Here is a 12,060-nt window from a genome sequence, read left to right on the forward strand (position 1 = left end):
TCCCAAAAAACAAACTAAGGAGTTGTAATATTTCCCCCTAAGCAATAGGAAAACACCAATGTCTTAGCATAGTAGTGACATCATCAGATCAATTTACTTGAGTGAGAACAGTGTTGGGAGTGAAGAAAATATACTTTTCAAATTGGAAGTTGTTAGAAGGTGGAGGAAGGTTAGTAAAACATCCTCCAGATAGAGAAAGCAGTTTAAGACTGAAAATAAAGCAAACCACTCCATTCCATATATAAAGTGTTTTATTCATGATAACTTATGGCAGGGATCAAGAAGAGGGAAGATCGAGGGGTTCCTTGGCCATTCTCTGCAGCTATTCTCTACCCAGTCCAGACCTTAGTCCCCAGCTTTCATAGAGCAAAGCGACATGGTGTTGAGGTTACAGGGTACATATCTAGAGTGAACCTTCTTTGTGTCAGACATCTCTACTAGTTATCTAAAGTGGAGCCTTCTGTGCAGCATTTTGGGAGATCAGAATAAGCCTTCCCACATTCTAGTCAGGGCACACATTGCCCCCTGGGGTCTGGAACACATAGAAAGGGAGGGAGGTCATTGCATGGACATGAATGAGATGGAGTGCCAAAAATGGAGTCAGTGTTGTCAAGACTCTTACAGAAGCCTTTTTAAAATGTGATTCCCCCCCCCCCCCCCCTTATCCCTACTTGGCAATAGCTGTTCATGTCCTTATGGAAGCTACAGAAAGTTTTATGTGCACACATGTCTCTAGAGACCTCTTACAACTCTGGGGCTCCTCAGTGATTCACAATCCCTGACTTAACACTGCCAAATTCAAAGATACAGATTTGAATTAGGAAAATAACAAAATGAAAATGCATACTCAGAATGATTCAGGAGGTGGAAGAAGCAGAGTTCGCGTCCCATTAGTTAGGGAGAGGAATGCTGGGGAGAATAGAGGAGGGAAGTATGAAGACCAGAGGAGAAGTGGAGAGGTTAGAGCGGTAGTGCAGGTCAGACATGATGTGGCCTAGCTTAGGATCACATTATAGAAGCACAGAGTCAGATTGAGGATATATTTTGAAGGTACAGTTGATAGATTTTTTTGTTGGATTTGGGTCATTATTTCAACACTTGAGCAATGAACAACTTGGTGAATTGTGGGACGATGTGTTATGCTGGGGATCATTGGGATGTAAAAGGAGTATGTATTGAATAGTACTAGAGAGTTGATTATGGCAATTACTATATATTCGCCTTTACTTTGTATATTATTAGTTTAGTGTCTGTTTTTCTATAATGCAAGCTTCATGTAAATAAGGATAAATTCATTATCTACTTCTAATGATTAAGATGTAGCATGACTCACACTAGGTATTAATAACTATTTGTTGATTCAATAAATTCAGCAGAGCCTCTCTGCTTTATAGTTTTTTAATTTAATATATGTTGGATGATTTAGGAGTGAGGTTTCTAGAAATAGACTGGGGTTCAAAAATTAGTTTCAGTGCTCATAAGCTATTTAACTGTGGGTTACTTCATCCTTCTCAGCCTCAGTTTCTTCATCTGTAATAATAACTTTAAAAGACTAATAATAGTCTAACCTTGCAATATTCTGATGGTGAAATAGGTTGGTACATGAAAAACAATTAGAATCGTAACTCGTAAGTTGTTATATGTTCAAGGAATGTTGCCTATTAAAATTGTTATTTGAAGAAAATTCACAGGTAAAATATGTTTGAAGACTGTTACTCTACCTATATGAAAGGAGATTTTCTTTGTTAAATAGTAATCACAAAGCACTTTGCACTTGAGATACTTTTATATACAGTAATCATCCTTTTGGGGTATCTGAGTAGTGGGCTGGTTTAAAAGCAAAAACAAACTATAGCTGCAGCAGTGTGCTAAGTCTTGTTTCTGGTTTTATGAATGTGTAGATGTGCATGTATTGGAGGTAGAGGGAAGCAGAGAAGATGGAGAGAGAAATATGATTCAGAAGCCGTCATTGAAGTATTCTCAGTGTGATTTAAAGATATTTTAGATTGAATTTGTATCAATTTTTAATACTGTCTCCTATAAGAGTTTTCTCATTTAGTCATAACAATTTGACTATTTTTGAGACTCTTAGTGTTGTGAGAATGTACTGCCTAGACCCAATGTCTCTAAGTGGAATATTTATCTATGGCTTTCCATTCATGCCGTCCATCTCTGTGAGTACCAAGAGAGGCCTTAGAGGAGTCTTTACCCTTCTGAGAAACTGTATGACACACCTGCTTTTCCTTAGAAAATGAAACTGTAGATAAATGTTTGATGTACTTTCAAATTCTTTACGGTTCTCACTCCTCTAAAGGCGCAATGGTAAAGAAATCTCTCAAGCAGAAAGGTGAGTCACCTTACAAAGCCAGTGACTGCAAGGATAATTATTCTTCTTTGCCCTGCAGGCCATTTATTATGGATGAGAGATACATCAGACTCACCCATAACCAAACGCTATGCTATTAATGCAAAAGGCTTTGAAGTTGGTTTTTGTATGGCTGCCGACAATTCCTATGACTGATATGAAATTTTGTGACTCTGAGCAATTTTAATTCCCCATGCAAATATTTAAGTAATTCCGGTAACCTAGATGAGCTCCCAGAACATTGGATCTTAGAACCATAATGATAATTCAAAATCATTTTTAACTGACAGACAATAATAACCATGATATTTAATATCTGCCAACCACCATACCCACCATGTAAATATTATAATTTCAGTTTTAAAAGTAGAGTAACTGGAGCCCAAAATGGCCTAATATTTTGCCCAAAGACATAAAGCCAATTTATCTTGATCTCAAACTCATAAACATCTTCATGCAACTCATGCTTTTTCTACTACATCTAGCCTCCTATAAAATTACTTTAGATGGGACATATGGGGGATATTTGGCAGTCACAGAAACTATACAGATTCTGAAAATGTTCAGTGGAATGTCTACTGGAATGCTTGATTAAAATGCGAATGCAGGTGTAGGAAAATACCAGACCTGTCTCTTTCAAATTCAAGCTCTCTTTCTATCTTTTGTATGCTGCTTATTCTGCACTGGGTGCTTAATAAATATTAATTATGATAATACTTCACAGAGTTAAAATTAATGTATTTCTTGCAAAGTAGTGGACTGCTTGAGAAGAGACTATCAATTCAATATGAGATTTTACTTTATTGTAATTTAAACTGAGCAAAAATGAAGAGGCAGTAAATACTTTCCAACTATTATAATTATGACATAGAACTGTGTTTCTGTAGATTGGTGGTCCAATCAATGTAGCCAACTTTTGCTGAATACTTTCTACATGCCAATGCTCAACTAAGCATTTTGCAAATGCTAACATTTAATATTTATAACAAGACTTTAGGTACGTATTATTATAATCTTTCTTTTCCAAATAAGGAAACTGGGGTATGAAGGTGTTCTATAAATGGCCAAACTCGTATAAGCCCTCAGGCATTCTGACTCCAGAGTCTAGCATCTAGACCACTAGACCACTATGCAATATTTCCTTAAATATAAATTTGAAATTGGGACAATCAAAAATTGATTAATTTATTATTTTTTTAAAATAACATTAATTGAGCACTTTATGTGCCTAAAGCTCTGTGCAGAGGGCCTAGTGAGGTATAGACCCGAATAAGCTCTTTATGAAAAGAAAGCATACAACCTTAAGTATTGTGAAGCTGAGCAAAATGATTGCTGTAATTACATCAAGAGAGTCATGGGAACATGACAGAAGGTGTGGGTTCATTTTGATTGAAGAACATAGGAAAACTTTCCATGGACAGATACCTTAAAGTCTTGAGAAAAGGGGAAAAAAAAAGTAGTAACTGAGACTAAAGGAATATCAGGGAGAAAATAAGGGGAAATGAAAATCCACAATGTGTTTGAAAAGTACTAAATAGACTAGTAGGAAAATAATTCCCCTTCAGCTCCCTGATTTCTGGTACATACCTTTGGGTACTTAAATGGGGATGCTCATTAAAACCAGTGTGGAACTTCTTCAATGTTAACATATCCTAGCTCTATATCCTAGAAAGTCTATTTCAGTTAGTAAAGTTTAGAGTTTGGACACATGTTTGTGTTGTGCTCACTTAATGAAAAACCTCGGCTCTTTCCTAATTGTCATATTACTTTGTTATCTTTCCTTTCTCTCTTCTGCTATATCTTTGGGGGCTTCCCAGGTTTTTCTCCATCTCTACTGTCATAATATACTTTTGAGACATACTAGCAATAATCTCTCAGAAAGAAGTATGTCAGACCAGGCACCAATATTTTTTTTTAAAGATTTTAGGCACCAATATTTTTATCACAAATAGTTATGATTCTTACATTTAGAACTTTAAAAACATACATCCTAAATCTTACCCTTTCATATCTCTGATACATATTTCTAAAAAATATATACTTATGTAAACCATGTTCTTTATTATACAATATAGAAGGCAAGGAGAATAGATGATCTCAATAGGAAAACTAGAAATATAAATCATGCATAATGAAGTACTTTTGTCTAAAAGTCTCTATGCACAAATGAGGAATCATTAGAAAACAACTGGAGATTCCTCTTACCCAGATCTCTAACTTTTTAAGGATGGCTTGTTCCCTTACCACTTATGTCTGATTTGGGAGCCTCTTTTACCTCTTTCTTAGTGTGCCTCCCTGGGGTATTCTTCTTAGTACAGTCCTCAATGTCCTGAGGCCCTCCTACCTTGCAGGGGAAGCATCCATTTCTTAGCAAACCCTTCCTCTAAAGTTGGTGTCTCTTATTTATTTTTAATGATCCTTTAAAACTAAATTCAATTTGCCAACATATAGTATAATACCCAGTGCTCTCTTATCATATGCCATGCTTAATGCCAGTCACCCATTTACCCTAACTCTCTCCCATCTGTTCTTCTGCAACACGTTATTTGTTTCCCAGAGTTAGGAGTCTCTCATGAAAAAATAGAGAGGAGGACAAACCATAAAGTTGGTGTCTTTTAAAGCCTTCATGGTTACTCTAAGTACATATACACCCACAGGCACATGCACACACACATATGTATGTATGTTTGTGTGTTTACTTCTTTGTGCATGTGTATATGTAAAATGATAATTCACCTGCTTATTGCACCTTCCTTTCCTTATGGTCTTTTACTCAGGGAAAATTGCTGGTGACTACTTTGTTCCTTCACTACCTCTCTTCCAACCTTCCCATTTCCTAATATGGATTAGATGTGTGATGCAGTTTTTCAGGTAGGCTTCCCTAGAGCCCTCCTTACAGTCTGCTACAAAATCGCAAAGACATTTGAGAGTCTCACATATTCTTCTATAATTTGAGGCATTTCCCTTTGTATATGGTTAATAATAATTATAATAGCTACCATCGTGTGACTGATATTGTGGTGAGGGCTTTGAATTCATTAATTTATTTAATTTTATTCTTACATCAGCCGATGTAAGAATACTCATTTATTTGAGTTAAATATTATACCCATGCAGATGGAAAGACATAGAAATAATGTATCAAGTTTCATAGAGGTAGGCAGCAACAGTGTCAGGATTTGAACCCAAGTGTTTTGGAGTACAACAGCACTTTAATTACCTTTACATATATAGAGTAATTCTTTTAGCCAATATTTAATGAGCAACTGTAATAGATATATATGCCAGAGATGTTGGTCTAGGTGCTAATTGTGGAGGCCAAGAAAATTAAGGCCATTCCACTTTAAGTTCAGTGTTAGCACAAGTACAGCCATCCCAGGCCCCTGGGATTAAGAGCTGAAATTTACATTACTTCAGTTACAGAAAAAAACAAAAAAAACAAAAACAAACAAACAAACAAACAAACAGATTACAGTTTAATGTCTTAGAAAGCCCCATATTAGAATAAAAACAGAGCCCAAGCCAGTGGCAGGAAGCCCCATATTAGAATAAGAACAGAGCTCAATGCCCTTGAAGGCCCCTAGACCAGCCCTTAAAACTAAGCTAAAACCCATCTCGGGGTCCAAGTCCCTGCTCCGCTGTGTCGGGTGTACTTGGACCCAAGCTTGAGCTTGTAAATAAACCCTCGTGTGTTTGCATCAGTGTCGGCTCCTTGGTGGTTTCTCGGATTCGCAATCTTGGGCACAACACTAAGGATACAATGATTGGCAAAAGCAGACACATTTTCAATCCTTAAGGAGTTAACAATCTAAGAGGGGAGATAGATATTAAACAAATTAAAGTAATAGGAAATTACTATCATAATGAGTATCAAAAGGAAGGTACATGCTCATATATTAAGGGGCATGGGTTAAGGTGGACAGGAAGGTCACCTTGGGTTTCTATGAAGTACCTTGTAAACTGGTATATGAATAATGTTAGGGGTTTCTCTGAGGAAGAAAGAAGGCCCTTTTGATGGGTTGAGGCTCAGAGTAAGACTCAGTAAGACCATGCATGGTTAAACATTTTTATCTGTTCATTAGAGCAATGGAAAGCAAGTGGAGGGTTTTAACTATGGAGATGACAAGATTTGATTTAGAAAAGATGCCTCTGGCTACAATGTGGAGAATGGCAGAAGAATGGAAGTACATGTGAGGAGATTGGTTAGTTCAGTTGGTAATACTGTTGAGAGACAATGGGAACTGACATTAAGGCAATGGTAAATGTGCAGATTTCAACAGATTTGGAATCTCTTCAGGAAATAAAATCAATAGGAATTTGTAATGAATTGGATTTAAGGAAGAAAAGGAATTGAAGATATCTCCTAGGTACTTGATTTGTATAAATGGATGAGAAGGGTATCAATTTATTGAGAATAGGAGTAGTGGAAGAATATATTGCTCCATAATTCTATTAATGATTAGATAATTTATGAGACATGCATAATATATTAATAATCAGCAGGTATTTGATTGTCATACATATCTTGAATAATTGCTAGATGCCCAGAAAATACCTGATATGCTAAGGGTTAAAAAATGTAAAAACATACTTAAGAATCTTAAGATATTTGCTGGGACATCTGGAAATCTAGAAGTCACTATTGAGATGGCATATTTATTTTTCCACTGGGAAAATCAGGATAATCCATTCTATTTATACATAAGTTTTTAAAAAAAATGATTCACAATAGATGCTCAATAAAATATTTGTTGAGTGAATTAATGATAATTTAAGCAAAGTATCCATAGTATTTGATGATTATGAGGCATTCAGTAAATATTTAATTAGTTTAATAATTGAGTCCAAAATAATGTAAAAAAGGCAAATCACATGAACATGAAAAAGAATCAAAATGAGATTATACGTTAATCCCAACATAAGGCATTGTTACAGTCTTTTTAAGTTTAGTTTTGTTACCTCTCCATGCTCTCCCATATCACACATGCACACTTGGCTTTTGGATTCAAAAAAGAGTTAACTCATTCTTTTATTTATTTATTTTTTAAGAATTTATTTATTCATGAGAGAGGCAGAGACACAGGCAGAGGGAGAAGCAGGCTCCCTGCAAAGAGCCCAATGTGGGATTTAATCCTTGGACTCCAGGATCACACACTGAGCTGAAGGCAGACGCTCAACTGCTGAGCCACCCAGGCATCCCGGGTTAGCTCATTCTTAATGGTGACCACATAAAGACTTGTATCCACTCAAGAGTTTTAAAAGATGCATAATGAAGACCTGTTTTCTCCAACTACTTGAGTAAATTGGGCCACCAGATGTCACTACAGATTAAGCAATGGTGAAAACCTTCCCTCAGTATAAATTCTACAGAGGATTTTGACAAGTTAAGCAAATACTAGATGTTGATTTTTAAGGAAAAATAATTGGGCACTTGTTTGACTTTTTTCAGTTCTTTCTACTTTCCCTTCAACGCATCTGGAAGAATGAAATAAAGAATGCCTATATTGCATATATCATCTAATTTTGCATAACTTTTGCCTCGTATCCTAATAAAAACGAATAGATGTTATGGTCCAGCAGAGCATAGTTTTTGTTTCAGCAGTTTGTTTGATTGTGAGCCATATTTTTCAAGCTCCATTTTTCTCTGACTTCATAAAAGAAGACTGTCCCAGCTCACTTATATTAATGACCCTTTACACAACTACCTTGCTTGTAAGGGGTATAGCACAGCCTGAATATATTTCCATTATAATGGCCACCTATAACGGGTAGTTAATCATGAAGAAAATTCATTAGCTGAATGTCACCAGAAACCTATGTCGTGTGGCAAATGAACAGAGGACAGCCAGTTTGAGTTTTAATTTCTGCAATGAGCTCCTGTTGTAAAACTCCTTTCCTCTGTATGAAATCAGGCAGAGAATTAACAACATGACAAATGGCTGGTAGAACCTGATGAGAGACCTTGATTACAAGAGTTTGTTATGTCTTTTGGAGTTTCCACAAATTTCTCATTGGAAGAAGCTATAGTTTTGTATGCCCTGAATTTTACTTGTTAAGCCCTAAACAACTAAGGAAACTGAAGCATATATAGTCTTTGAGCAAAACTCAAATTTGGGTCTTTATCAATCAGAATTCTTTTGTGAATCAATTTAAGTTCAAACTTACTGACAAAAGATTGGATATCTCACATATTAATTCAATATTTATTCAATAAATTGTTCCTGACATGCTTCTCTACACCAGGTAATTTTCCAGGTGCTAGCGATGCAATAGCAAATAAGACTGAAACAAACAGCCCTCATGAAATGGATGGTCTATTACAGAGGGATATAGGGATATGGAGGGATGAGAGAGAAAATAAACAACTAAGAATGAGTAATTTTATACATTTTTAGAAAATAAAATAGCACAGAGAATCTAGAAACTGATGGGAGATGAGAAGGAGCTGACCATATTAAATTGCAAGCACTGGTGAGAGAAAAGCAAAGGCTGTATCTTTGGGACCTTTACTTCCTAACCTGAGAGATTGACTTCCTACTTCATTATTGACTTCAAAATTTTCCATGAGGAATATTGGTCCAGTTGCTTATTATTAGAGGAATTAACTCTGCCTAATAAGACAGAGGGAAGGTAAGCAAATAGCTTCCAAGTAGTCATATGGCTGAAGTGGGAATAGGGAAAGCTATCATAGAAATGGAAAAAGTGAAGAGCAGATGAAATAGGTGTCTGCAGAAAGATTAAATGCAATTTCAGTAGATTTCTATACAGTTGGCATATACATGCCTTACAGGTGATAGAATGAACTTGTAGAAATCTTTTTAGGAGTAATTTGGCAAATAATTTCTAGAGCCAAAGGAATGTTCACACCTTCTTAGACTTATCAGTGTATTCTGATAATCCAAACTATGAATTGTATTTTGAGAAAAAACTATGTGTGTATGAAGATGCTTATGAAAGTGTCATTATAATAGCGAAAAGTAAGAAGCACCTTAGGTATTTGACAGCACTTTAGAGACTATAAAATTTATGGCCATCAATCACCATGATGAAATAATACGTACTTATCACAAGCAACAATTAACAGAATTATGAAACAAAATGGACAATAAAATATTAAGTTAAATAAACTATTAAGTCAAAATAAAAGCATGATTTGAAGCTATCTTTTTCATTATTTTATGTTAAATATATGTATTCATATGAGGGGGAAAAGAGGAAAAGGAGGCTAGTTTATTTGATATATTTAATAAACATCCTTGAAGACCCATGTTATTTTGCCATGAAAGAGTACAAATATGACCAAATCATGGCTGTCCCATTAATCTGTTGATGGTAAGAAGATCAGTATGTCTGTATATAGAAATAGGATGAGTTACTTTGGTTTTGTCAAAATCCCATAGGATTGTGGGGAAAGGAGTGAGGGAGGAAAGATAATAATTCTTGGACATCTACTGTGTGTTAGGCCCTTTTTGGGAACTTTTGCTTACATATTTCCTTAAGTCTTCATGAAAAACCACAATTTTGATTTTATCATGCCTGATTTATATGTGACTAAACTGAAACTCTGAATAGTTAGGTAATTCAGTTATGGTCAGAGTTGTAATAAGTTGTTAATCCATAAATTTAAACATTTGATCTTAGATCCCAAACACATACTTTACTTTCTCCTAGGGAATACTGAATCAAAATGAGGAAGGAAGAATTAAGGAAACAAGGAGGGTTTCTTCACAAAGAATTCACAGAGAAAATGGCTTTTGCATTGAGTCTTAAATGCAGAGTAAGATCCTGCTTGGGCATTGTTCCAAGTACTGGAAAGTGCATGTGCAAAGGAACTACGTGCTCTGTGCATTACACCTGTCCAGTGGCTAGAGACCGGGAAAGTATGAGAGAAGAGTATAGCACAAGCGACAAAGAAATTTTAGTGAAGTCAAAGGAGGTAAAATGTGAATGCTCTGTGGCCCATAGTAAGGAGACTAAACGTGATGTTTAGGTGATGGAAAAGTAAAGAATCCTCAGATTTGTGAAAGGAGTATATGTGCTTCTTTAGTTTAGGTGTATCGTGCAATTACAGAGGCTGGAGACAGCACTGTGTAAGAGCATCCACTAACACCACAAGCATAGTTCTGCCAAACACTACCATGACTACTGCTGACAGAATCATAGAAATTAACGTCAGGGAAATTTGGAATCTGTTCTCTTGTGTCTCTCACAGTGCAGCATTTCACTGTTCAATCCCGCCTCTAAGATGAATGGGATTTGCTTATCAGTGTTGCTGCTGCTTGTTATTGTAGGTGTTTCTCCTGCTCCTTTTAATTCTCTATCATCAAAGGCAATGGTGTGAAAATAGAATCTTTGTTTAAAATTTTATTAGCTATTTTGACAAACTATTCTTTCATTTCTAAGATTTTAAACATAAGCCTGTGAGCTTTAGCATTTCCAAATGGACTAATTTTCTGAGGAGTCTTTTTTATGTAGCATATAATTTCAGTACCATTTTATCCATGCCACAGCATATGTATGCACACACACATGTATATGAGATATGCACATATATGTATATATACAGCCACAACACACATGTACATGTATAAACATATCCTACATATACATATTAATAGGATATTTATACATGTGTATATTATATTTTTTAAGACTGTGCTGGAAAATATATTTGGAATTTCAGATAGATATAATTACAGAGCGACACAGTCTAGATCTGTTTGGATTAATTCTATATCCAGCAGTAATTAAAATAATGATATAACTCTAAATAGATTTATCATCTCTAATATTTCTCCCTATAGATTTTGTTTATCTTTTGAAAGAATTTTCAGTTCTGTAGCTATCACTGATTTCTTATGAAGGATAAGCTATATTCTCAAGAAGGCATATATTTCATGCAAATGTCCTTGATTATAAAGAAAAGATCCAAGGAAAACAACAAAAATTGCAGCATGAACAGAACAGTGCTTTAAAGCAACATTTTTCTGGGCTGTCCATGAGTTATCACTTTCTCTGAGAGGCTTTTCTTGATATTTAACACAATAACAAATAACTATGTTTCCAACCTCACCACAATTTCAGATTGAAATAAAATAGGATAAAGCCTGATGTCTTTAAAAAAAAAAAAAAAAAAAAAAAAAACCTTCAAAGGGCACCTGGGTCATGACTTTGAGCCCTTCATCTGGCTCTGTGCTAGGTGTGGAGCCTGCTTAGTATTCTCAATCTCTCTGTCTTTCTACTTCTCCCCTGCCAGGGTGTGTGCTCTCTCTCTATCTAAATAAAAAACAAACAAACAAAAAACCTTCAAGACTGATAATGCACAATTATTTTTGTTGAGAAAGTTACAACTAAAACAATGTGGATCAGGCTACATTATGTCTCTCTCATTTTTAAATTTATCTGAAGACTGAATGTTTCAACAGAAACAAAATTGATAGATCAATGATAGATATGTAAATAGGTATTACATATAACACTAACACTTGTTAAAAGGAGTTTTCTGCAAATGCAAACTAGAAAAATTGAATTCAACTAAAACAATAGTAAGCTTTGTTCTTCTGTTATATGTATATAACATATATATATGTATATATATACATATATTCATGTATCTACATGAATACAGCAGAAAGATAAGTATATGGAATAGAGTTTCATACTAACATGAATAATTAACTACATGGCTTTAAGGC

This window comes from Canis lupus, chromosome 21 (genome assembly GCF_011100685.1).
Source record: "Canis lupus familiaris isolate Mischka breed German Shepherd chromosome 21, alternate assembly UU_Cfam_GSD_1.0, whole genome shotgun sequence".
In the NCBI taxonomy this organism is placed as follows: Eukaryota; Metazoa; Chordata; class Mammalia; order Carnivora; family Canidae; genus Canis; species Canis lupus.